The sequence below is a fragment of the Mus caroli genome, unplaced genomic scaffold, assembly GCF_978045245.1.
Source record: "Mus caroli unplaced genomic scaffold, Mus_caroli_1 scaffold_9, whole genome shotgun sequence".
In the NCBI taxonomy this organism is placed as follows: domain Eukaryota; kingdom Metazoa; phylum Chordata; class Mammalia; order Rodentia; family Muridae; genus Mus; species Mus caroli.
In genome coordinates this window covers 122,426,846-122,446,069 of record NW_028227264.1, presented here as the reverse complement: position 1 = coordinate 122,446,069, position 19,224 = coordinate 122,426,846, and the positions used below count along the sequence as shown (strand labels likewise).

At 46.0% G+C, this 19,224-nt stretch overlaps 1 protein-coding gene across 1 annotated transcript in view; it reads right to left on the bottom strand.

The window, feature by feature from the left end:
- Positions 1–19,224, bottom strand: part of Ppm1h (protein phosphatase, Mg2+/Mn2+ dependent 1H) — a 273,399-nt gene that overhangs the window by 88,025 nt on the left and 166,150 nt on the right. The window lies entirely within an intron of this gene.

The following is a 19,224-nucleotide window of genomic DNA, read 5'->3' as shown; positions in this document are numbered from 1 at the left end:
AGGATCAGTGAGCAGCAGCACTAGCCTCACTTGGGAACACGGAAGAAAATGCAGTCTCGGGCTCTACTCCAGCCTTCCTACCAGAACTGTCGCTGTAATTAGGTTCCCAAGCACTTCCCAAACACATTAGAAGCTGGCTTTTCTGGCCTAGACTACAGTTTCTAAGCTTATAAGCTGGGGTCGAGAAACAGCCAACCTTACCATTATAAACTTCATACACTCCAAAAAATCTGCCCAAGAGTCTCTGCCCTCTCATCACCAGGGAGATACCTATAGTAAGGCTGCAGGATCGACAGCCGTGAGGGGCCTTTCCTGAGTCTCCCTCCATGGCTGCTTCCTGTCCTCTGTGCTCAGACCTTGCACTGTAGGGACTGACCTTAGGGCCTCATACACAGCAGAGAGTCGTTCTATCACCAAGACATAATCCCAACTCCCCGAAGTGGTACCCGACAGCCCATTTCCAGTGGTTGGTCGTGGCAGAAGGTGGCTGTGTCTATGACAAATGGAACTGGCTTGGGGAAATGACATGTTGTACTAAGTTCACAGCTCTCTGGCACTGGGGAACCTTAGCCCTGACAAACCTCCTAGCTCATTTTATACTCTGGTACTGGGGATTGAATTGAGAGCCTTGTGTATGCTAGGTAAACACCACTGAACTGTGTCACCACCGAACTGTGTCCCCAGATTTCCCGACTCACATGCTTTCGAGTGGAGACCAATGAATCTGTCAAGAGTCTTCCCTGAGCTCCGAGGAACACTCTCTAGCAGCGTGACCTTGGAGAGCCACTCTCCCTCCTGAGTGGCTTTATTGGTTGTGACCCCCTCTTTGACTCCTTGCCATCTGTGTCCCATTGGCTCCCATCATAGGAGCCAGTGGAGGCGTACAGATTGGGACCACAAAAGAGATTGGAGCCTTTAGGGAATTTCTGGCTTTGGAAACAGGAATGGTTAGGGGGATCTCATTCTGGAAAGGCGTCTATTGCTGTGACGCTCCTTCCCGCGTCTTTTATTCCCTAAACATGTGATAAAGAGTTCTTCTTAGAAAAAAACTAGCAGATGTTTGTAAGTACAGCCATCCTCCCCACCACTCACAGGCCCCTGTGCATTACTGCATACAATCTTTATCTTAATTACCAGTGGGAAAGAGCTATCATAATGAGCAAGGGCTGTGACAGAGGATGTTGGAATTTGGGGAACATGAAAGAGGCAAATGGGCCGGAAGCCTAGCTTAAGACCTTATCTCAGTGTAGAGCCCAGGCTCCCTGCGGCTGGAATGGAATTTGCTATGCAATGCATTCCCCAGCGTCTTTCCCCCAAGTATTGCTTAATATTTGCTAGTCTATCTCTGCTTTTCTTCCTGGCCCCCAGATCTCATCTGATTGTGTCCCGTGAGCCAGATATGTGGGAAGGGAGGAAAGGATAGTGAGCAAAAGGAGGGATAGGTTGGGGTGTCAGACTCCCCAAAGAGGAAGGTATAAGGATCATTTGGTCTTGTCTCCCTAACCTCCATCCCGGAGAAGCCTGTGTGGCCTCCCAGACAGATCCTAAGTATATCAGGAGGTCAAGGGTCAAGTGTGAGCTTCTCACCACTGTGCAGACCACAGAGCAGGCACCTCGTCAATAGTTTTTTGAATAAGACAGCAGGTAAGGGAAGTCCCAGGGAGTTTCTTCGGACCCGAGGAAGAGAGAGAGAGAGAGAGAGAGAGAGAGAGAGAGAGAGAGAGAGAGAGAGAGAGAGAGAGAGAGAGAACCCAAGAGGTAGCATTTGTTCAGTCAAGTATTAGCAGACTTGACGTTACAGATAAGAGAGCCCTCGGACTGGAAAGTGGCCAGTTCCCGTTCTCATCTTTTCTTGCTGGTCTGCCCAAGCATCAACTCAGAACTCTCCCAACATCACTGTTTCCATTCCTGGATTGTCAACTTCTCTCTCCACTCATCCTCTCTGCCACGGTATAAAACCACGCTCAAAAGAGAGTGCTCAAAGCCCCCAAAATGAACCGAAAGCCAACTCAACACTGTGTTAGTCCAGGGCCCACCGGAGAGTGTCCTCTTCTGCTGAGCTGTATAGTACATTAACAGCCACCACACACACTCAATGTCTCCACTTCTTCTCTGCCCACTGGCCTCTCAAACAGTGCTGAATACACATCTTGTCTCCCCCTTCACTCAGCTGCTGCCAACACAGCGCACAGCAGTGGTCCGCAACCACTGGGTCATGACATGCTCAAGGGTCATACGTCAGACATCCTGCATATCAGAGACTTACATTATGGATCATACCAGTAGCAAAGTCACAAAGTTACAAAGTGGCAGTGAAATCATGTTACAGTCGGAGGTCACCACGACATGAGGAACTGTACCAACAGGTTGTGCCATTAGAAAAATTGAGAACCACTGGTCTATAGGATCTCTACGGGGATACGCCATTGTTCTGAATCCCCTGGTAGCATCTGAACCCAGCCCTGGTTCTTAGGACTGCTTCCTGCTGGTTTTTTACACCTCTCCTCTAACTCTAGGAACTCTTCTTGCTCCTAGGCAATCTCCTTTCCTTGTCCTTTATCGTAAAGCCAGCCAGGCTCCCTCTTCCGTGTTCTTTTTGCCTGTGATTCATCCCTAGACAGAGGACCTGCGTAGCTTCCATGTGAGCCAGTGAGTTCCTTCCTATAACAATCACGCTTGACTTAACCAACGTCATTTCCCCAGCCCAGCACACAGCATCAGGCAATTGCATGTGGAACTGGTTTTATAATTTCAGAGGCCAGTGCAAAATATAGTCACAGGACCCCTTGTTTAAAAATTGAAAACTTGGGGCTGGGAAAACAGCTGAGTCAATAAAGTTTGTGCCATGGAGGCTTGGTCCCCAGCACCCATGTAAAACAGCCAGCATCACAGTGTGAATTTGTCACCTCAGAGCTGACAAGAGTGGGGACAAGAAGATCCTAGGAGCTTACTTGGCAGCCAAACGGTTGGGTTCCAGGTTCAGCAAAGACCCTATCAGAAAAGAAAAAAGAAAAGAAAAGAAAAGGAAAGAAAAGAAAAGAAAAGAAAAGAAAAGAAAAGAAAAGAAAAGAAAAGAAAAGAAAAGAAAAGAAAGATAGGCAGGAGAGGCTTACCAGTTAAGAACAATGGCTACTCTTCCAGAGGACCGGGTCCTCAAACCCACATGGAGGCGCACAGAGGTCTTTAACTCCAGTTCCAGAGGACCTGACACCCTCTCTTGTCCCCCTTTGTGCACTTTAAACACATGCTATGCAGATCTGCATGCAGGCAAAGCATCCATATATGTAAAATAAACATAAAGGAACAACAAGAAGGAAGGGAGGCAGCAGAGAAAGGTACCAGGCACATATGCACATACACATACGAACATGTATGTTCAAACTCACACATGCACAGAATTGGAAACATCGAGATGGCAGGATCAGGGCACTAAAGCAAATGTGACATCCTTCTGATAGTGGGGTTTTGCATGACCACTGGTTCACGTGCCCACAAAGATGGCCCCGATAGTGACATTTGCTGAGTGATTACATGACGTGAGTATGTACTGAGATTGCAGGTTGTCTTTGCAGCCAGCCCATCTCTGTTGTGCTTTAGCCTCGAAACAGCCACCAATTCTGCCCACTTCCTACCCATGAATACAAGTGGGCTTTTAAAAAAAAATTAAAAAATAAGTATGTACATGTATGAGGTATGAGCACCAATAGCTGTAAATATTGAAGATTACAGGCTAACTGGCAGATCTGCCAGTTTTACCACCTATCCCTTCTTTGGGATGGGAACACTACCCCCCTCTCCAAGGTCTATGTAGTCCTGTTTGTACTGGAACTTGGTATATCGACCAGACTCATGGAACTCAGAGAGATCCACTTGCCTCTGCCTCCTCAATGCCGGGATTAAAAGGTGTGCTCCATCATGCCAGGCTTAGTCACGGTCATTTAGTGATCTAAATATACAATGTCCTGAAACAGCCTTACCTTGCTGTGTTACCGAACATCAGAGCAGACTCCTGTCTGGTTTCACCCATGTCCCCCTCTCCCTCTCCCTTTCCCCATCCTTCCCAGCCTCTGGCACCTCTATCTACTTCATTGTTTTGGTATTAATTTTGGATTCTACAAGAATAAGACAAAAGTGTGGAGAGCCGTGCCATGAGCAATCACCATTATAAGATGGCGCCGGCCTCCGCTGTGCCTAACTAGTAAACAAGCCTTGTACGCAGGTTCAAGAGTGAACTCACGCCTAGTCACTGCCCATCTCGAGACGTAGTAATGGGGTGATGGGCGAGCAACGAATCAGGAGCTGACACACCACATCAGGTGCTGAAACGCCATGGCTGAGGGCTATATAAGCGACTCCATTTTCTGGGGTCGGGGTCTTCCCTCTTGAAGAAGCAATAAAGCTCTTTGCTGCAGAAGATTCTGGTTGCCCCGAGTGTGTTCTTGCTGGCGGGAACAAAAGCTCGGGATACAAAAGGGCAGGAGAGATGGCTCAGCAGTTAAGAACACTGACTGCTCTTCCAGAGGTCCTGAGTTGAAATCTCAGCAACCACATGGTGGCTCACAGCCATCTGTAATGGGATCCGGTGCCCTCTTCTGGTGTGTCTGATGACAGCTACAGTATACTCACAAGCAAGAATAAGACAGAACACAACCAAATAATTGGTATGTATGTGTGTGCGTGCTCACATACACACACACACACACACACACACACACACACACACACACACACGTAAAGTCTTGCTGTGTAGCCCAGGTAGGCTTACAACTTATGATCTTCCTGCCTTGGTCTCTCATGTGCTGGGAGCACAGGCACACGTCACCACACCTGGCTCACAAGGCAGTTTTAAAGCATCGTTGTTGACGTGTGATATCCCCTTCCTTTCCTGGCATTTCCATTTTCTCCCACCATCTGGTTCCTGCCTCTATTTCTGGTGTTTACCTTGCTCTTTCTATTCCTCTCAGATCTCTCAATGGCCCACGTATGTGAAAGTCGGCTCAGAATGCCTCCCACCATCCTCCTTACCAGTCCCAAATGCATTCGCTGGTTTCAGTGATGTTTCTAAGTACACAATGAGGATATTTTCCAGGTAGAGCTTGGTCACTTTCCCTAAGTGTCCAGTGTCTGGTATGTGACAGAACACAACCGTCTACTTAGGGACAAGCAACTATAGAACTAGAGTGTGATCTGGACTTGGGCGAAAATATCCAGACACAAAGCCCTAACCAACCGTTTTCTTTGGAAGAACATCACTAATTGTGCAGTCTGAGCTGTGAAACAGCCAAGCAGCTGGAGTTGCTTTCTGCCAATTCCATTCCTGGGACTGCCTCTTGAAAACTGTCCTGTGTGCTATGGCCTGCTCTCCTCCATATGCTGTGCATGCGTGCACACAAAGTAGATAAAAATGTAACATACAGTTATAAAATCTACGTCTTGCCAAAGATTTTACAAGGCGATGTCAGGCCTGCATGGCTATCATTGCTGAGGCTGTAAATCTCAAACTCCCACGAGTATCTGCATCCCTCCAAGTGCATCCATGCTACAGCTCACCCATTGCTCCCTTGGGTCGGCAAGCATATCTAAACTCCATCAGACACACAAGACCCGCTTTCTGTTTGAACCACAACATTCTTCCTTTACGACACCCCCATAGGTTAGTTAGTGTTTGGCTGCCAACCCATCCAGTCCCCACACTGAGGTGCCCCTTCCTATGTAACGTGTGACTTCCCTTTGATATCTCTCCCTTTCATCCCTCTGATCTTGGGATTAAAATGCCAGAGTGGGTGCGAAGACTGGAAAATCTCATTCTCCACAATCAATAAAGCAGAGGATGCCGGAACCGAAGCTACAGTCTCTGGTCATAAGCCCCGAACTTTGATATCTTCTTTATTATTTTACAAGACGATTTCCTTAAAATCAAAATCAAACCAGAAGAAAAGCTGAAGGAGCAATGAAGGCCAAGGAGAGCGGGGCCTCCTGAGTCCCTTCTAGAGCAGGGGTTCTCAGCCGGTGCATCTCCTCTGGGGGCCAAATGGCCCTTTCACAGATATCCTGCACATCAGATATTAACATCGCAGTTCATAGCAGTAGCGACATTACAGTTATGAAGTAGTGCCAACCATGATTTTATGGTTGGGGTCACCACGTGAAGAACTGCATTATAGGGTCGCAGCATCAGAAAGTCGAGAACCACTGACCTAGAGCCTTAAGCCTGGCCCCGTGGTGACAGATGTGGTCAGATTTTAGGGGATTCTCCCTTTACCTATCCCATTTAGTGGATTTATAAGTGAGAAACTTCTAGAGATTTCTACTCCTACAGAAAGAACGGTCCTTAAACATCTTCCCCATGTTAAAGTCAGTCTGTCATTTACAGACATGGCTTGAAATCTGTCTTTTTGCTGTAGGGTCGAGATTATCTATGGCGTGCTGGGTGGTCAGGTTTAATAGTAAGTTCTTATGAGTCAGCTGGGCGGTGACACCCTCCCCTACCAAATACTAGGCACACGAGAGGATGAAGGCGATCTACTCCGCAGGGAATTTTGAGTTCAGAGAACGGGTTCCAGAAAGCCCTGTGTCTTCAGTCTCCCAAGGTTATATTTGAGAATGAAAACACCCACTTCTTACCGCTTCTACAAGTGAAAATATTTAGGCAGTCAAAAGGGAACAAGAAAGGGAGCGGGGACACTCATTTCAAACAGCCATTTGATTTTATGATTTCTCATAGGGAGATCTCACTGTCAACGCTGTTCAAGCTCACACCAGTGTGACCGTGATGTCTGTCCTCAGAGTGGGACTGACCAAAGCCCCAGAAGGCACTTGACAAACCAGGGAAAGGAAAGAAAAACAGGACAAAATAAGTCCCAATGAGAGTAGATCAGGACACAACCATAGTACAAATTTCAGACACTGGATAAATCCATGAAAAGACTGAGCACTCAAGAGGATGGGAAATGGCATATGAAAATCAAAGTAATGTTGGAAAACATGTAAAAAAAATCAGTATTCTATAGTCTCAATGGGGGTAAAAACAGTTATTCTCATAATTAATGGAAATGGTTACATATCTAAAAAACGATAAAATTATAGTTACACATTCAGTGCTTTAGCCAGCTCGCTTTGGGGAATATAGCCGAAAAGACTCAAAGACGGTGCACAGGATGCACACAGAGAAGAACTCCAACACCGACGTTACTTCTCGTGGCCAAGACTGGAAACAGCGTGAATGTCACGAGAGGAACTGCTGAATGTGTTGGTTTGGACACGGTCATTTTTTAATAAAAACAGAATGAAGTAGATGTTCTATAACCCAGAGGCAGTTTTGACAAAGTAAGTAAGAAAAGTGAGCTGCTGAGTAATGTATAGATACTCGTGTCTTGTGACAGCAGAAACTATGTTCACATTTCTCCCTACATAGAGTCTAACTTCAGGTTGGGCCATAGGCAACTGTGGAGGCTTGGGCTGCAGGCTCTCCTTGCCAAGCTTCAGTGCCCGAGCTGGTGCACAGTGATCTCGGAGCACTTTGTTCATGAACCTGCTCCTGCATCCCTGCACCCTAAACTTAATGGAGCTGAGATACATCTCTGTACCAATTCTGTAATTTACCGCTTCTCGTCCTCTGGCTTCTACCTTTCACCTCCCAGCCCTTGCTCAGTAAAGTGTCAGGAGCTGTTAGTTCTGAGTACCTGGCTTCTGAGTTCTCCTCCAGCTAGTGGCCAGCTCTCTCTGTATCAGCTGGTAGACCCTCTACTGATGCCAGCCTGGACATTGCCCAATGGGGGACCATGAGCCGGCTAAGTTCTGTTCTTTCCTCTCACCTGCAGGACTTTGTCTAGTGAGCAAAGTCCTGATGATGACAGTGTCCTTGAGAGTATAATTACATTTGGATGAGCCATGGGAGAGGAACAGATATGGGGTACATGGCTAATTGTCCTTTACGTATTAGACTGTAACCGGGAGTGTCCTCCTCTTGTAAACTCAAGAGAAGTTTCTGTTCAGATCTGACGGCCTATCACTCCGTCTTCATATTCAGCCATCCTGCAAAGCTATCAGTCTCTAGAATCTGTGTGCTGCAAGTGCCAGGCCACAGGTTCTGTCCAGTGTCCACCCACGCACTTCAAATTTCTTGGCATTTAGGCACAAATGAGAAAGAATTTATCAAGAGCCGTGAACTGAGACGCTAGAAGCCAAACTTTGTTATAAAAATATGAACGGGTCAAGCCTGCAAGTGTCTGTAGTTTTCTCCATTGCTGTGTTTTAGACGAGGACTTCCCAAGAGTGGGTTCAGAACAAACAAAGCAAGCAAAAACCAGTACAGAAAGAAAGTCTGAAAGATTAACTGGTGACCGTCTGCTTGTGGTTGGCTCTCAACCTCAGCCAAGAGGGGCTTCTACAGTCATGACTGCCTAGCCTGAGGGTTCTGTGCTGGGCTGATTAAAATTCCTTCTGGGGATCTAAGGTCATTCCTTCTGGGGAGCACATATCCGTGACTTAACCAGTGGTTACAGAGCAGTTTCTTTGGTAATGTGAATAAAGCAAAACAAAAGAAAGCCATCTTTCTACTCAGTTATTGCTACTCCTTGCCCATGGGGCATCTCACTGGGAGGTCCCAAATGGCACAAGTTATACTTTCATCACTTAGAAGCTATTTCCCTTGCTCCAGGGCAAGCAGAAGTGCTGTGTACAGTTGGCCTTCTGTGTTGCATCCATAGTTTCTGTTTCCACAGACCCAGTCAGCTGTGGATCAGGCACATTCTGACGGAGGAGGTGTGTCTGGACTGCACACGTGCAGACTTTGTTCTTGCCGCGCTGTTCCTGACACAACACAGCACAGGAACTATTCATACAGCATTTAGATATTATAAATAGTGTAGGGATTTAAAGTATACAGAGGGTGTGCACAGGATTACACATAAGGGGCTTGACCATGCTCAGATTTGAGTATCTTGTGGGGCTGACCTAGGGTCCATCCCACTGGATATTGAGGGGTGAGTCTAAGTTAGGTATATGTGAAGTGTCACCAACAGGGCAGCTGCCCCTCACCTCCCAGGGTGCTATGGGGTCTGAAGACTGGCTCCCTTCTAACCTTCATTGAGAAGTTGCCTTGGTCAGTTGCAGATCTCCTAATAAGCTACAGAAAGAACAAAACCTCCAGATTCAAGGAAGTCCTAGCAAGGAGAGAGTTCATAGAAGAGGCAGGGAGAATGGAGCAGGGCAGATGCAGGAGTCCTCTAAGGGGTTTCTGAAGTCTGAGGAAGCCCAGCATCTGTGCTATGCCTTCTTGCGGAGCATATTCCAGAGTGTATCACCTCCTAGCCCCTCAAATTAGAGTCACATTACACCCAGCTTGCAATCAAATGATTCTACAAATAAAATGTGTCATGCAACACTTACTAAGTGCCCTACCTGTCAGCTTCAAAACAAGGTGTGTGTGTGTGTACACATGCATGTGTACATGTATGTGCGTGCATATGCATATGTGAGTGCCTGCATGCATATGTGTATGTATGTGTACATGTGTATGTTCATACATGCATGTGCATACATGTACATATGTGAGTGTGTGCATGTGTGTATGTGTGTGCATATGTATATGTGAGTGCCTGCATGTATATGTGTGAGTGCATGCATGTGTATATGTGAGTGTATACATGTATATGTATGCACGTGTGTACATGTGTATGCTCATGCATGTGTATGGATGTGTGCATGTGAATTGTGTGTGTGTACGTGTGACCAATTTAGAAGTCATTTCTCTATAGAGTAGGTATGGGAAAAGAGTCTAAAATGGCCAGGTTGTTGGTCCAAAGAACAGGTAATGGTGTGTAAGATTCTAGTGTCCACAGAGCAAGAGGCATTCCAACCCTCCAAGCAAGACAAAGCACAAGGGTCAGTTCATGCTGGAAGTTATCATTTAGACCCAACTGTTTTGGTTTGTCGTACCTGGATTCCTCCTCTGGCCATGGGGGTTGCCAGACAGCCAAATGTCATGAGGTTGCGGTCTGAAGGAATCATTATAGGACAGAAATTCACCGACTGCCACTACAAATCACCAGGCCATGCACAAATCATACAGCCATGCCCCTGCATCACAGACCTACCTATGTGCACTTAAATGTGTGTAGCTATAACTGTGCTGGTGGAAGGTTCTACTGTATGCAGTCCCTTATCCCCACCTGCACCTTTGGTTGTGGTGGTGGTGAATGTAGAGTCTCACATGTGCTAGACAAGAGCTCGACCAGTAAGCTACATTTCAGCCCATTTTACCTTTTTTTTTTTTTTTTTAATGTATTTTGAGACAAGATCTTGCTAAGTTTCCCAGGCTGGCCTTGAACTTACTCTGCAACCCAAACTGTCACTCAACTTGCAATCCTCCTGCCTCAGCCTCCTGAGTAGCTGGGATTACAGTCTGTACCACAGTAAATTCAGGGTTTGGGGAAAACTCAGGTATGTCTGAGTGACTGGTGGTGTGTGCTGGAGAGGAGATGACCTTGGCTTGGAAGGCAGAATTTCTTGATCTTCTTCACTTCCTCGCCTAACTGGGAGTCTTGGTGTCTTTGTTCTGAAAGGAAGGGGTGGGGTTTGGGCACTCTTGGGTGTTTTTCTGTTCTAAACTGCAGCTCTCTGGGAAGGAAGCCTGACTCAAGTAGGGTAGGGAGATGCCCGTTGGAGTACTTCAGCCCTTACTTCTCAGCAGGTGGAAACCACCACAATTTAGATTCTAATAAGTACAACCAAATTCAGAAGCCACCCTTTGTACCTCCCTTAAGTCAAAAAGAACAAGGAATCCCTTACTGAGCCAGGCCCCAGATATAATGTCACCATTGTCAACTGTCTCCTTGGAAGGCAGAGTCACATACGGAAGGCACCTGTGACTCTGTGAAGAGTATTGTATTTATGGGATGGCCTGGTTCCATTACACACTTTTCAACCGAAAGTGATCTGCAACACAACATCAAACCACACGTTTTCAGAATGGAGGAGGAAAAGCTAGACCAAGGCGACAGAGAGAAACCGTTTAGAAAACCCTCTTTGACAGTGTATGTCAATCCCAAGGCAGGAGGGGAGGGCATCCATTCTGTCCTGAAGCGCCAGACCCTGCCCTGGTGCGGCAGAAGCAGCTGTCTCTTCGCAAGCACTAGAGATTTGTTTCTGGGAGAAAAAGCAGGGCAGCTGACGGGGTTGCCCCTGCCAGAGGACAGCCAGGCTGCACACGCTAATTAGAGGTACCAAAAATAGCTGACAGGAAAAGGCCACCATCCCAGGAGCTCAGAACTGGTTTGGGTGTATTCCTAGTCATTCCATTTTCAGGGTGGTTACTGAGGCAGTGTGCAAATATGATGACTTATTTATATATATATATAAAAAACACCCTTAAATACACAAGTTCCTCAGCAAACATGCCCATAAGAAATGGACAAGGGGAACGTTTTGCAGGAGCAAAGATAGGCGGGCCAGTCATAGGGGAATAACTGAGCCCATGCTCCCCTTTTTTTCCACAAGCCACCCACCTTGTGTCTGTACCCCTAGCACCATTTTTCAATGTCACCATTCAGCTCCTTTGTACAAACATTTTGCTATGGCAGCAACATGCAAATCCAATGCACTGGCACAAAATTTTCCAGACTGGGGCGAAGGCAAAGCCTTAAGACATTAAAGTTTTCATGGTGCTTACTACTGGAAAAACAGTCAAAGGCCCAACTGTATATTAACGTTTGGAGTAGTTTGTTATGTTTCAATCCACAGAACCCACCTGGTGAAATATATATTTCAGTAGGCTTTTGTATACTCACAAGATTGAATGACTCTCACTGTTTTTCAATCTCTAGGACATATTCTCTCGCCTCAAAAGAGTCATTCTTTGCAGGAGTTAGAAATCGCTCTTCATTTTCCTTCTCTCTAGCTCTGCTAACCACTAATCTACTTTCTGTCTCTATGGATTGATGTACTCGGGACATAAAATATAAACGGACTTGTATAATATGTGGTTTTTATTAATAGTTCCAGTCACCACGTGTATGTTCTCAAGGTTCATCCATATTACAGCGTGCAGCCCGGCTTTCCTCCTCCTCATGGCCGAGTGATTATCCATCATAAGACTACGCCACAGTGTGCTTAACCATTTATTATTTGACAGCCACTGGGTCCTTCCCTGTTCCCTCCCTTTCTTCTTGCTCTTGTGAATGGTGGGGCTATGAACATGTATACTGGAGTCTCTGTAGGAACATGTATGAACATGTACACTGGAGTCTCTGTGGGAACATGTATGAACATTTACACTGGAGTCTCTGTGGGAACATGTATGAACATGTACACAGGAGTCTCTGTGGGAACATGTATGAACATGTATACTGGGGTCTCTGTAGAAACATGTATGAGCATGTGCACTGGAGTCTCTGTGGGAACATATATGAACAAGTGCACTGGAGTCTCTGTGGGAACATGTATGAACATGTGCAGTGGAACATGAGAAATGAGCTGGAATATGTCTAGGAAACAAAAATCTCTTAGAAACAACATATGTGCCTCCCCCTTTCAGGGTGGGAAGTAAACGAGAAAAAGGCCCAAGACGTGGAGCTAGTTCTCACCTGGGAGATGGTGCCATGCGCCACAGGGGCATGGAAGGCCAGCCAGGCTGGAGGGGGAACCGTGTGTTCTGGGCACGTGTTACTCAGGGCATGAGGCTGAAGCCAGGTGGGATGGCTAGCAAATGCCCAGTTGGTGAGGTGGAGCGTGGCCCAGGAGTGAGGTCAAAGCTGGAAAAAGATTTAGGGATTGTTATGTCTACATGGTGGACAACACTGAGGGCTTGCACCTGGGCCCAGAGCTGCATGCTTTTAATGCCAGCACTTGGGAGGCAGAGGCAGGTGAGCCTGAAGCTGGCTGGTCTGTATGACAAGTTGCAGGGCAACCAGGGTTATTTATGTAGACAGACTCTATCTCAAAAGCGAACACAAAACCAAAAGAAATGAAAAAAAGAAAGAAAGGAAACAGGGAAGAAAGGGAGGGAGGAAGGGAAAGAGGGAGGGAGAGAGGAAGGAAGGAAGAAAGGAAGAAAGGAAGGAAGGAAGAAGCCACTACCACCATAGTGGGTTTTATCTTGTCTCTGACTGCTGAGGCCTCATGAGATGAAAAGACCAGGGTTGTTCCCCTTTGGGAAAAGGCTCCACCAGGCTGTCCCTCTGACTCACTTTCTTTTCTGAGATGTATAAGTAGAGATAAAGGGATCCGAGACTAGGGATGGGACTGCCTGGGCAAAGCCAGGCCACCTCTTCCTGTTCCTCTTTTGCTTCCATCATTCTGTCTCTTCTTGAGTTTGTCCGGTAAGAGGGCGTAGGTGTGCAAAGCACCTGCTGTCTGGAAGCTTGGGGAGGGGGGTTCTTATTCATTTCGTGCGTGTTCACTATTTCTCTAGAGCAATTCTCTGTCACTAGGATCAGAGGAAAAGAGGCAAACGGGTGATCCTAGTCCTAGATCTTGGATCTGATTTCAATTTAGATAAAAGATACTGACAGGTCGTAGTCTGGCTCCCTGTGACCGACTCCTGGGATTTAAAGAATGAATTTATCACGCATAGGATGTGCTCCTCTGCCCAGTCCATCCATGATTCCCTGGTTGGCTTTTTAGCTTAGCAGGCGGGGTCCAGAACACATTTGAAAATCTAGAGTTTTCGCATCTCAACTTCACAGATCTTTATATCCCCCCCTTGACCTTCCAGAAGCCAGAGTGAGTTTCCACTTGTCTCTGTAGAATGTTGTTGCCTGACTGCCTTCCTAGTGGGAAGGTTTCACACACAGGAACATCTTTGACATTTACAAGTGGGAAGGTGGGGGGAAACGTTCCAGGCAATACGCTTTCACCATGTGCAATCACTCAGAATACTAGTGTGGGGCTATCTGAAGACCCTGTCACTTCTAACGGGAAACTGGCTAAGGATACAGTGATACCAACCTAACAAAAAAAACACTCACAAGGTAAAGCCAAAATAGATGCATCCTTACAGACACAGCACAGACAACACGTATGACCTTCTCCCGTCGCATCTGAAGATCTGATGTGATTGGAGAAGAGACTAATTAGACGCCGGAGAGCAGAGCTGTGATGCTGGGGGCTGACAACGCAGGGCCATTTTATTTCCTAGCCTCTCTGTCACAAGGAGGGTGGGCGCAAATGGCTAGAAGTAGAGCTGAAACCCAGGACAGATGAGAACAGAGAAAGAACATGCCACAATTAAAGGATCAAATCACTTCGCTTCCACAGATGACCTCTTAGGGATCAAAAAAAAAAAAAAAAAAAAAAACCCAGATTGAGGGCTGTCACTGTGCTGTGAGGGATATAGGAGAATGACAGGGAAGTGGTGTACCCAGAGACGATATGCAGGCAAACCACATCCAGCTTTCAGTAAAGACAACCGTGGAGTATACAAACTATGGAGGGCAGGCTTGACACCCATCTGAGAGAACAGTCAGTGTAGATCATTAAACAAAGGCTTCTGTGCTATTAGAAAAACAGCATCACTGTGGTCTGTGTGGTCCTCAGAGACACCAGGTCCTGTCCTTCCCAATGCCTTCCCCCCAATGCTTTCCTCTTACCCAGAGCAAGAGAAATGCTACAGGCACTGTCTGAACTTTAGAAACCAGCTGAGTCTTTCAGGATCTGTGCTTGGCAATGGAGAATGAGAGCAAGGATAACTAAAAACAAGCGGATTTAAAAGCAGCTGGATGGGTCACAAAACTAAAGCCTTTAGATGCACGAGAGAACTGTGGCTTGAGTCTGTGGCAAGGTTGTTCTTGGAAGTATTGGAGGCTTGAAAACTGTCTTTTTGATATGGTGGACATGAGTTCTTTTGGTTCCAAGGGATTCTGGGTTTGACCTGGAAAAACCATAAGAACAGGGCTTGGGACAGAGAACCCATAGTGAGGGACTCAAATAGTTTAAGTCTACCTGATGGAAAGTAGGGATATTTACTTGAGAGACCAGATAGCCTGGGAAGGGCCATGATGGGTGTCTTTTGATAATGAAAAGACAATCTGGTGTAAGGGGGGGGGGTCCTCATGTTTTGTGGTAAGAATAAGATGTGTTTCTTTCCTTGATTGTATTTTAAAAACTGCGTGCAAACGATATACATGCCCCATATACCAATAAGGTGGCTTTTAAATAGGAAACATGTTTTATGAAATATACTTATGCGTATAAATGTATGATACAAATTCCCAAAAAGGGTGTGCTCATCTATAAACGAGGGATTCACACTAGGCAATATTGAGTCAGCTGAGCTGGCGAGATCTGACACGGACATCTCAGGTAAAGGAAAGAGGGAGGAAGGGAAGGGGTGGGCAGCAAGATCTCAGTGGGACTAACGGGACGCTGCTGGGGAAAGGGTGGTGGTAATGAAGGAGTGGAGACGGTGGGTACCTGGCTGGCTGCACGGTAGCTCATAGGTGAGTGTCTGCCTAGGGAACTAGTTCCATCCCTAGCTCTGCAAATTGATAATAAAGCACACACACACACACACACACACACACACACACACACACACACACACACACAATTAACCAACCTTTCTCAAGAGCTCCCTGGCAGGGCAGTGGTGGTGCACGCCTTTAATCCCAGAATTTAGGAGGCAAAAGCAGGCAGATTTCTGAGTTCGAGGCCAGCTTGGTCTACAAAATGAGTTCCAGGACAGCCAGGGCTACAAAGAGAAACCCTGTCTCGAAAAACCAAAAAGAAGAGCTCACAAGCCAACAAAAACCCATTGGAATGGCTGCTTTTGTGAGCTGCGGAGATGAGAAGAAAGGGAGGGGGAAATGAAGACTAACATCCCTTTTAACTAGAACCCAGGTGACTGTGATGTCAGCCAAGATGTAGCCAAAGCCAAGAAGAGTCACCCCCAAGGGCTTAGAGGGGAAACAGAAAGAAAGAAATATTTCCCCAGATTTCATCCAGAGCTTACACAAATATTTAGTGATGTGATGGATCCAGATGGAAAGTGAGATGGGAACGGTCGGGGAACCATAAGAAACAGAAACCTCAAGGGTGATGTAATCTATGAAGTGGCCTTGGTAGAATAGGGACCATGGGCACCGTCTGGCAGTGCGATACTGCAGCTGCATTGCCGCTCAATCCCAAGCCTCCGCTTCCTCTGGTGAATCATGAGGTTGGCCTGTATGTCTGAACTAGTTCTGAGGGGATAGCACAAGGCAGAAGGATATTATCAATAAAACCAATTGTGACCAATTTTGATAAGTTTTTGCTTTTGCTAGGTTTAATTCAGGCCTGGCTTAACTCCCATGGAATGGTGATCATGTAATATTTAAACATAAGAACTGGTGGGTGTGTGTGTGTGTGCGCGCATGCGTGTGTGTGTGTGTGTGTGTGTGGTGGATTAGACTATGGACTAGCACATCCAAAAAAAAAAATAGAAAATCTTAAGTTCTTGACAACGAATTACTTAAAATCTCAATGTTTCCCTCAAAGCGTAAGAGGAGAATAAACCCACAGCTGAACATTTCACAAGAACTAAGGAAGAAAAGGAAAATCACCAATGATATAAATTCACCAAGAGAAGACACAACCTAGCAAATGAAAGCCCAAACATGCCATCCTAAAGCCAGGATGACCTAGGAGACCCAAGTTCTCCTCTAGGGGACAAGGCTAAAGCTCCAAGGATCTCCTTAGAACCACATTACTGGAGGTCTCTCCTCCCACACCGGGCTCCAGAGCCCTCTAGGGGATGTAGCTCAGTGGCAGACTGTTTTTACCTGTCATTTGCAAAGCCTGGGGTTCAAATCCAAGCAACATTAAAAGAATTGAAAAATACAACAAAATGGAGTTTTTAAAGGATGGCTCAGTTGGTGAGACGCATGCGGGAGGAGCCGAGTTTGAACCCCCAGCACACATCTGTAATCTCGATGCCCTGGAGGCAGAGACAAGAGGATTCCTGGGATTTGCCAGCCAACCAGCCAGCCTAGCTAATTAGCAAGAGAGCTCCAGAGTCAGTGAGAGATTCTTTCGGAAAACAATACGGTAGGTAGTGATGGAGGAAGAGAAGCAACATTGACCTCTGGCCTTGATACATATATGTGCATGCACATACACATATATACACATGTACACACACACACATGTATACCCCCAACAAATCTATGGTCACACATACATACACACATGCTGCAAATCTACAGTCTCTCTCTCTCTTTCTCTCTTTCTCTATCTCTGTCTCTTGTCTTTCTCTCTCTCTCACACACACAAATATACAGTCACACACAGCCCACAAATGTACACACATACACACACCACAAATCCAAAGTCACACACACACACATATGCCATAAATCTAGTCTCTCTCTCTCTCTCTCTCACACACACACACACACACACAGACACACAGACTCACACAGACACACACAAATATACAGTCACACACACCACAAATCTATGGTCTGTCTCTGTCTCTCTGTCTCTGTCTCTGTCTCTGTCTCTGTCTCTGTCTCTCTTTCTCTCTCTCTCTCTCACACACACACACACACACGCCATAAATCACACACTACAAATCTACAGTCACATCTTCCAAACACAAACAAAACAGTTCACACTTTCTTGTGTTGGGTGGGAGTCACTCGGAAGCCTTTGCTGCAGCTCTGAGACCTCCCTCTGTCCCTCCATCATGGGAACCGGCATGTTCATTTGGCAACCACATGAACAATTCTTGGAAGCTATAAGGCCTTTGAAGGGTATCTATTTTTGCCTTGAGGTCTGGTGGCCTCAAAGTTCACATGAATCACAGATGCCAAGTGTGTGGGTGGGATTCATCTTCACCCATGGCTTTCTCACCAAAGGGAGGTCGCTGCGTGTGTGGCCTTTCTGCATTTACACTGCTTGCGTGTTTATTTGTAGTTAAATTTTTTTCACTAATCTAAGGGATGGAAAGATGAGCTGCAGCACATATTTATGGGGAATTAAACCCAAACTCAGCCTGTTAATATAATCAGTGTTTGCTGTACCTTGTCTGTGGGAACATATGCTTTTCCAAAGCTCCAAAAACTTCATCTTTCTGCCTACACAACTGCAATTACTCCATTCTCCATACTGGCTATATTTTATTTAAATATTTAAACTGAGTGCATGTGTGTGTGTGTGTGTGTGTGTGTGTGTGTGTGTGTGTAACTTATTGGGCAGAGGTCTTACAGAGCTCAACATTTCTTGACAGGTAAGGAAATTTCTCTCTGCAATGTGGCAGTGTGGGCATATCATAGAATACATTATTTTTTTTTTCCCATAGAAGAGAATGAAATGCCCAAAAGACTTCCACTGGTTCTGACAGACAGACACGGACTCCAACCACATGATCAGTCACGCCCACATGATTCTGTCCCTACTTCACTTATAGCCCCTAACTTAGGTCCCATTGACTTGCGGTTTAACTATGGTGCAAACACAGTGGTTACACCATAGTCAAATCAAAAGGGGCCAGGAAGAACACAGTTCTACGCCATGCAGGAAGTCATGTGGCAGCAGCTGACAGCAGAGGGGACAGAAGGGGGATGTAGAAAGACAGGACATGTAGCGAAAATCTTCAAAGAAGGCAGGAGCAGAAAACCAAGGTCATAAGAATATCCCAGCTATGGAAGGCAAGCTAAGGGGATGTTGTCTTCCTTTTCTGAAGTCACTAAGATGTGCTTCATTGTTTTCCCACATAACCTGCTATTTATAAAGGAAGGCGCAAACTAAGTTTTAAAAGAGTGCATGGACCACCATTTCTTGGAGGGGCTTACTAAGGAAAAGCCTACTCACCTCAAATTCTTACTAGGACTTTGGGAGGGGGTAAGACTATGGACTTTTCTTCTTTTTCTTTTCTTTTCTTTTCCTTTTTTTTTTTTTTTTTGGCCTATTTGGATTTTCTATAAGAAATACAGCACATATAAAATAAAATAAAATAAAATAAAATGTAAGCTTATTAGAATTTAAAAAAGTGTCCCACCTTGAACACTTGAGTTTGGGCTTCTGTAGTTAGGGTAGAGAGCTCTGTACACTGCCAGTAAATACCAGGTGGAGATACTCCTGTCTCAAGCTTCTTGGATCCCCAGATAGGGGATAGAGAACTGCCCTAAAAGACCCTCAATGCATATGTGCATCCTGTGAGTCAGGAGAGACGCACTGTTGTGACAGTATGCTTAATACAATGCAAAGGAGGAGTGTTGGTCATCATCTCCTCCACAGGCTGCTACA